Here is a 9,136-nt window from a genome sequence, read left to right on the forward strand (position 1 = left end):
GCTGAAAAGATATGTTGTTATAATGGCCCAGAAAAGTGTGGTCAAATTTGTAAAAAGATATTAAAATCCAAAAAGCTAAGAGAAACTCAAGCAGCATAAACACAACTGAACTAAAACAAAATAAAATCCAAGTAGAATGATAGTAGAATGATGAAAAATTCTAAAAAAAAGACTTCTAAGAAAATTTCAAAGGAAGAGAAAAAAAGATAAAACCCACAGAAAAAAATGAGATTATAGAAAACATCTTACTCATCATCAAATAAAATAAAAGAAATGGGACATTTAAAATATTTTATTGCAACAATTGTGATTTACAAAGTCCTTCATAGTTGGATTTTAGACATCAATTATCAGGGCCTATCCCACCACCAGTGTGACTTCCCTCCACCACTGCTCCCAGAGTACATCCCATGCCACCATCTCTGCCTCCCAGCCTGCCAGCATAACAGGCCCATTTTGAGTTTTGATTATTAAAGTTTGGGTCTCGTGATTTCATTGTTGTTGACTTTGGCTTGGATATTTAGTTCTGTCCTTTCTTAATGCCATCAACACACCCGAGACCTCTTGCCCCTGTCAATAAGAAACATATTTTAAGTGCAGAAATAAAGACAAAAAAATTAGCCAAAATTCTATATGAGATGTTATCTCTTAAAGGTGAAGATATTTTTAGGCCAACAAAAACTGAAAGAATTTTTCTATAATATAATATAATATAATATAATACAATATAATATAATATAATATAATATTTTCTATATTAAATAAAATGTGAAAGGCAATTCTTTTTTGGGGGGTCCACAGTGGGCAGTGCTCAGGGCTTTCTCCTGAATCTGTACTCAGGGATCACTCCTGATAAGGCTCAGGGGACCATATAGGGTGTCAGGGATCTAATCCAAGTCAGTGGAGTCCAAGGTAAGCACTCTATCTACTGTACTCTGGCTCTGAAAGGCAGTTCTTCAGCAAAGAAAATAAAATATTAATGGAAATTTGGACATATACAAAAATGAAGAGTAATACAAATGATAAAAGGTAAATTTACTCTTTTTAAAATTATACAGGCAGGGGATGGGAAGGGGGGAGAGGGGAATGTTACACTGATGAAGGGGGGTGTTCTGTCTGTGACTGTAACCCAACTATGATCATGTTACTTAAATAAAAAATATATTTAAAAAAAAGAAATGTTAAAATTTTTAACTCAGTGCCTATATTGACTATATATGAAGTAATTCTCTTGAATAAGAATCAAATAAACACAAATAAATTATTTTATAATTAAAAATTACTTGCTTTAAAATGTACTAAGTACAAGTAGTATGGGTAAACAGACTTCATTTCCCGTAGTTGCAACTCCTTTTAATACTAAGTTTTCTTGGTATAGATTTTTATCAATCCATTTTCATTTAACCAATCATTATTTTTTATACTGATAGTATATTTCTTGTTGCTAATAAGTGGCTTGCTCTCTTTATCTAGTCTGTTTAACTAAGGGTGCTGAGAAAACTGGATCTCCACATACAAAAGAATGAAGCTAAGGTTTACACCATGTACATTCATTAACTCAAAATAGATTAAAGACCTATCTAATGTAGGAGCATGTTGTTGGGTTGTTGAAATTGACAATTATTTCCTAACCATGACACCAAAGGCTAAGGCAACCAAAGGGGGAAAAGGTTGTATTTAATCTAAATGAAAAACATTTGTACTATAAAGTAGCATATCCATAGATTGAAAATATCTGTAGCATGGAAGAAAATATTTATAAATCACATATCTGACCAAAAATTTATATCCAGAAAATAAAAGTAATTTCTAATTGTTCCACAACAATCACACAAATACAACTCAAAAAATAGCAAAAGACTTGAAGTAATCATGACTCTAATGAATATATACAAATGCACATGGAAAAATCCTCAGCATCATTAGTCATTATAGAAATACAAATCAGGGGCCTAGAAGGTGGCGCTAGAGGTAAGGTGTCTACCTTGCAAGCGTTAGCGTAGGACGAACCGCAGTTCGATCCCCCGGGTCCCATATGGTCCCCCCAAGCCAGGGGCGATTTCTGAGCACATAGCCAGGAGTACCCCTGAGCGTAAAATGGGTGTGGCCCAAAAACCAAAAAAAACAAAGTAAAAAAAGAAAAGAAATACAAATCAAGGTATAATCATTGTGGTGACATTTCATCCTCAACAGAAAATGAGTGTTGGTGATGGAGAGAAATTGAAGTCTTTGTGTATTGCTGGTGGGAAATGTATAATGGCATAGCTGGAATGGGAAAAACAATTTGATGAGTTTGCAAAACTGTAAACTTAGTATTGCCATTGCAATGCCCTTTAACTAGCTATATACCAATATCTATAATCTATACATATATGTATGCTTAAATACAGATACATATAGAAACACTCTGATTTAAGAATTGAAAACAGCGTCTGGAGCGGTGGTACAGCGGTAGGGCATTTTCCTTACACGTGGCTAACCTAGGAAAGACCACGATTCAACCCCTCCCCACCCCCGCGTCCTATATGGTCCCCCAAGCCAGGAGAGATTTCTGAGCACAGAGCCAGGAGTAACCCCTGAGAGTCACTGGGTGTGGCACAAACTCAACCACCCCTAAATAGAATTGGAAACAGACTTAAGCTTATATTATACACTAACATTCATAGTAGTATTATTTTTACCCTTAGCCAAAGATAAAACAACTCATGTCTATCAACTGATGAATGGTTCAATGAAACATTGTGTGTATCTGCACATATATGTTTAAGATGTTTAAATGGTAAACTCTATGTTGCCTATGTTTTTAACCACAATAAAAACTACTTAAATGGGTTGCATCAATTTCAGACAGAGTAGATTTTAGTAGACTTCAGTGTTCCTCCATAGTCTTTGTTATCATAGTTCATATTTTTTAGCATGACCTTATAAACTTTTGGAATTCCATCATTTGCCTTCATTTCCGGGGTTTATCCACTACTATGAGTGTTCCAACCATTCAGAAGTGTAGAATGATTTCAAATGTGCTATGTTGTCCTGATTCCTGAGTCTTGTCTTTGTTATCTTTCTGTTTGAAAAGTCCTTTTTTTTACTCTTACATGTACTTGGAAAAAAAATGAAAGTCACCTCTTTCTGAGAGCCTTCCCTAACTAGTTTCCACTTCCACCTCAGATTTCTAGAGGTGCTCATTCTTATCTCCCATGTCTACTAAGATGTATTCTGAGTCTACTATACTAAGATGGGTGATTTCCTCGCCTGCCTTCTTTGTGACTGCACCAGTCAAAGTAAGAATAACAGAAGTCATTCTTCCCACCCTGCATATCTGCATGTCTGGTGGCTAGCTTAGAGTAGGCACACTATAAATATTTATCTAATGAACACAATTCTTGAAAACATGTGGGAAACCAAAACATGAGAAATCTCCCATTTTAGCACACAGGTCATATTCCATTTTTTTCTCTTTTTATTTTCTGGTGTATCAGTACATGGGACAGAGTGGTGAAGACACCTCCAAACTGATAAATAATGTATCTTGTTCAACTAGTGAAATCCACATACAAGGAATGTGAATAAATGTCTGTAAATGTCATCCTAAGAAACAGGATGTAACAGTGCCTGGAAACCTAATCAAGGCATGACGGAATGCAGAGGAAAAACTGTAACCTAATCAATGGCCTTAACAGCTGAAGAAAGAATATGTGAGTAGAAAGGGGGGTGGTGGTCTATAGGGAGTGCTGAAAAGTAGAGCCAAGGAACAAACATTTGTCATTATGTCTCCAGTCCTGTCAAGGGAAAGGGTTGGTTTTTTGGAGGGGTTTTTTTGACCATTAGACTCAAATATGCAGTCCACCCTATATCCCTATGGATAATACAGAGCTCATCCAATTCCCTGCCTTTGTTCTGATTTCATGCTCACAAACAACCTCTTGCTTGTAATTCAGATTTTTCATGAAGATTTTCCAACAGGAGAGAATGCTTTGACTAGTCAACATGAACATCTGGTCCATTTGGCAAGGAGTGTCATCTTTGTATATGAATGCATCAGTGTTCTGGTTTATACATCAGTCAATTCATACACCCCAGTGGCTGCAGAGGTGCTCATTCTCCCCCACTTTCACTGAGATTTTCAGTGAGATTCTCTTCCCCTTTGTTTGTACCATTGCTCAGTCTGGACTGGGGATGAAGTGTCATAAGTCAGCCATGGCTTCTTCTGGTTTGATTCCACCAGACCTCAGACTTTCACCTTCCTTGAAGAAGAAAAGGATTTAATCCACAGTTGGTGCTGATATGCATAGTCTGTCCTCAAAATTCTCTCTTCTGAACCTTATTAATAACACAGTCCTCGGATTCCTCACACCAAAATTCCTTGCCAGTGTATATTCATTTATCTTAACAATTATTTCTAAAAGGTTTTTGATTCGGAAAAATACTTTCAGAGAGCATGGTTAAAGAGAGCAGTCTCTGGCAAGGGCTTATCTGTACAAAGACTTGGAGTGGAAAAAAGTAAAGACCAGCATTTACTAGGTAGAGATAAACCATTGAAATAAATGCTTAAGTGATTTTGATAAATCCTAAAACTCCAGCTAAAATCTCTGTGAGACTCTTTGGGGTGTTTTGTCTTGATGGGCTACTCTGAGTTCTAGGAAAAGTTAGAAGCTAAATTTATTAGATTGAGTGGTAATACCAAATGACTCAAAGCTAAGTGAAAGGGAGGACTTAGCTATATTTTCAGGTTGAATGGAAGATTATTAGAAAATTATTATTAGAATATCAAATATATTATATTAATATATAACACATAGTGATATACTAATATTATAATATTACTAATTATAAATTATTAAAAAATAGAGAAAGTAGGGACCAGAGAGATAGTACAGCTGGTTCTAGGTTTGATCCCCAGTACCTCATATGGTCCCACCAAACTCTGCCAAAAATAGACCTTAAATTCAAAATCAGGAGTAAGCTCTGAGAAATGCTGGGTGTGACCCTGAAACAAACAGAAAATAGAAAAAGCAGGAGGTTGGTAAATCCTACTTGAAGAAAAATAATTTCCTAAATGTTTGTAATTAAATGGAAGGAATTAAGTGTTGATCCTCCCTTCTTATTATTAGTAACTGTTGATCCTCCCTTCCTAATACAACTTGTTTTTCAGGGTAACCAGATAGTCCTCTTTAATGACCAAAAGTTCTACCAGAAGAATGTTAGCAAATAAACATAGAAAGAGTGAGACAATGCATTTAAAAAAAAAACATTCGGAGCACTCTAATGAAAATTTTGGTGCAGGAATTTCAATTGGTATGCAATTATTGTTTTTTCTCTTCTCCCATTTTCTTATTTAAAACTATTTTGTTATAACACTATGATTTACAGAGTTGTTCATAATACAGTTGTTTTAGACATTTGTTGTTTTAACACCAATCCACCACCAGTGTGACCTTCCATCTACCAATGTCCCCAGTTTCCTACCTACCACTCACACCTGCTTTTCTAGCAGGAACAAACAAATTGAATTCAGATTGCTATTACAACAACAACAGCAACAATAATAAAGTAAGATTATAATAAAATATATCAAGAAAAGTCCATTTGTGATAATTGTATCACACAAAGGTATTAGTAAAGCAATCATTGTCTGAAGATTTATTGAGCTACTTGGTGCTGGTTTAACCTTATGTTTAAGATTTGTAGTCTTCCATGCAACTTTCCCATTAGAGTTGCTATGGTTCTAATGGGTTGACAGTACCTATGAAATCTTAAGGTGTTACGCAATCATGTGCTCCAGGAGAGACGGAGCTGAAATTATTTGATGGGTTGGAAACTTGATGAAGTTCTGTGTGGAGTTAGGTCATTTCTATGCTGGTGGGTGCCAGGTGGGACTGAAACTACTGTGCCTTCAGGAAGAATAGGGAATCTTCCCCCACCCATTCCAAGAAGGCCTCAGAGTACTCAGCTTGTTCTGGTCTACCTGGAATTATTCAGAAACCTCTTGTTCTTTTTGAGATTAGTTGTCATCCTGGGTTATTTCTAGAACAAGAAGATGTCAGGTGTGGGTGGAAGCTTAGGTGTGGGTACTTATATATTGTTGGAGCAACCCACCATAGTTAGCATTCTGGTATAAAGGCAAAGGGACTGGGGTCATTATCACTCTTTCAGAGCAAGCATAGTGTCAACAATTGGCCATCACTAATAGACACCACTTGATGTGAGGATAGTAAGTTTAGAATCATATGTTCCAATCAAATACATCTAACACAAATACATAGTTTATTTATAATTTTAAATTTACCAGAAAAGCAGAACGAGAGCTGAACCAATGCAGCTATCATATGAAGAAGCACTAGATCAATCCAAAGGGCAGGTTACTCTGAAAGACAACCTAACAGACCTCAATAGTCAGTGTTGTGGGACACGGTCTGGTTGTTGTCAAAGACTTAAGGTACATTAAAATAAGGTATAACTAGATTAGAATTTGATTTGGGCAAACCAGCTGTTAGAGAATATTTTTGAAAGGCTGAAGAAAAGCACAACAGTTACTGTGCTTATAGTACTGATAGGAGTGACTCCTGAGAACAGAGCCAGAAGGAAGCCCTGAGAATGTCTAGGTGTGGCTGGTAACTGTGGTTATGACTAGGTAACTGAAAAAACTTTCAGAGTGTGTTTATTTTTGCTTTTTATTTTATTTTATTTTATTTTATTTTTTTCAGTGGAGAAGGTGATCCTTGCCTCCCAATTTTTTTTTAGCAGCAAAGGACCACAGCTCTATTTTATTTTTTTAATTTTAATTTTATTTACTTATTTTATTTAAAGAAAATGCATCACATACTTGACATAACTGATCACAATACATTTGTTTCAAGATAAGGTAAAGCAAGGTTATTGAAAAATAGAAAGAAAATAGAAAGAAAAACTAAAAATAAAATGGAAGAGAAAGAAAGAAGCCAGGGGCAATTTCTGAGTGGAGAGCCAGGAGTAACCCCTGAGCACTGCTGGGTGTGACCCAAAAACCAAAAAAGAAAGAAAGAAAGAAAGAAAGAAAGAAAGAAAGAAAGAAAGAAAGAAAGAAAGAAAGAAAGAAAGAAAGAAAGAAGAAAAAGTTCAGTAGCAAGTATATTTGTGAAAATTATTGTATCTCCAAATAAAGGCATTAAGATAATAGCAAAAGGTTTAGTAAGCTCTTTTTTTTTCAAGACAAGAGATAAAAAGAATACAATAAAATAGTGTGTGTGTGTGTGTGTGTGTGTGTGTGGTAGTTGTGTGCATAGGCACAGCAAAATATGAAGAAAATAGAAAGAAAAACTTTGGCTTAAAAATATGGAGTCCTTATCCATGAAATATCCTGGCATAAAACCAACTCCAGGCTCCAGGCATATTCAGTTGTCTAACTCCAAAATACTTCTCAGAGATCCCAGAAAAAGCTCTTTACAATCATGGTTATTGCTGTAAGATTTCTGTCCTTTCCCCTGGTTTAATTTGCATATAAGACCACCAAGCTTAATGACCCAAAACAGAAGGTTCCTCCTGGCTCCTGTACAGATCCTATGTTGAAATCAAAGTGACGTGGAGCGACTTATGGTTTCATCTCACCATTAGGTGTCAATGCAGAGAATCCTACCCTGAAAGCAGGTTGTTGTTACCAAGTCATCAGGGTGTCATATGGACCCACTCTGGAGTAAGTCAATGCCAGGGCAGCAGTAGGGCCTTCCCTCGTAGAAGTCCATTTCCTGGTGCTGGTGTAAAATACTGTGCTGTTTCCATAGATGGGTCCAAGATTCAGGGGTAAATGATTAATATGAAACCTAAGCCAAGTCACTAAGACAAGTGTTCAGTGTATAAGGCTACACTGCAATATAAAATGTATGTGTTCCTATCTCTATTAGATAAGAACTTATTTGCACACATAAGATTTCCCCCTTTTTAATGTGCCTATGCAAAAAACAACAATGCCACATGTTACTACTGGTCCACGTAGAGATAAAAACAGCAAGCTAAACAATCCCTATAACCTGGTTCTAACACGAACTCTGAACACTAAAGAAACTTATCTATTAGAATTCCCTAAACAAATAGATCCAAACAAATGGGGGAAATTGCCCCTACATAAGAAGATAGACAATAAGGGTTATACCTATTAAGGTTTTAAGGAAATACATCTAAAGAAATAATCAAAGAAGGGGCCAGAACAGTGGCACAAGGGGTAAGCCTTGCCCGCAGTAGCCTAGGACAAACTGTAGTTTGATCCCTCAATATCCCATATGGTCCCCCAAGCCAGAAGCAATTTCTGAGCACATAGCCAGGAGTGACCCTAGAGCATCACTGGGTATGGCCCAAAAACAAACAAATAAAAAAACTAAAGAAATCGAAACTACACCTGCCCAGTGGGGCCCGACTGTGAAAAATTGTGAGTGCTGCCTGTGTGTGTCTCTCTACTGTCCTGTCGCATGAACCTCTTGGGAGTGGGCTGAAAAGAGGCTCCAGAAGAGCACGGCCGCTCCGCTTCGCTACGCGGCCATGCGCTCTTTCTAAGGAAAGAACACCATGGCAACAAGAAGAAAAAAAATCACACTAAGAACTGTACTGGATCACTGAAACCCAGCATTTCTCTCCGGACTGTCTTCTCTGCTGCGTGCTTGGGCCTAAGATTTGATCCTGTGTGAGGCTTCATCCACGGAGGACTCCCCTCCCTTGGAGGCAAGTCGACCCATCCAGAAAGGGCAGAGCCAGAGGAGTGTGGCTGCCTGCATCATTTAGCCAATGAATACCACCACAACACATAGAAAAACCCACAATGCAAGTGTGACAATGGGGAAACAACGCAGGCCAGCATCAGACATAGAGAATGAAGATGACAATTCTGATGACCAGATGATGACCAACCAACTAATTAACCTCTCAGATAAGGACTTTAGATAAGCAATATGGAAGATGCTCAAAGAACTCAAAGAAACCATGGATCGAGTTGAACAGAACACTAACAAGAACTAAGAAAATATGAAGACAGAAATCACAAAACTCCAAACTGAAATAACATGTCAACTAACAGGCCTGAAAAACTCAGTAAACGAAGTGAATGACAAAATGGATAAGCTCTGGGACAGGGTATCAGAAGCTGAGAATAGACTTGGTGCTGTGGAAGATG

Source organism: Suncus etruscus, chromosome 1 (assembly GCF_024139225.1).
Source record: "Suncus etruscus isolate mSunEtr1 chromosome 1, mSunEtr1.pri.cur, whole genome shotgun sequence".
Taxonomy (NCBI): Eukaryota; Metazoa; Chordata; class Mammalia; order Eulipotyphla; family Soricidae; genus Suncus; species Suncus etruscus.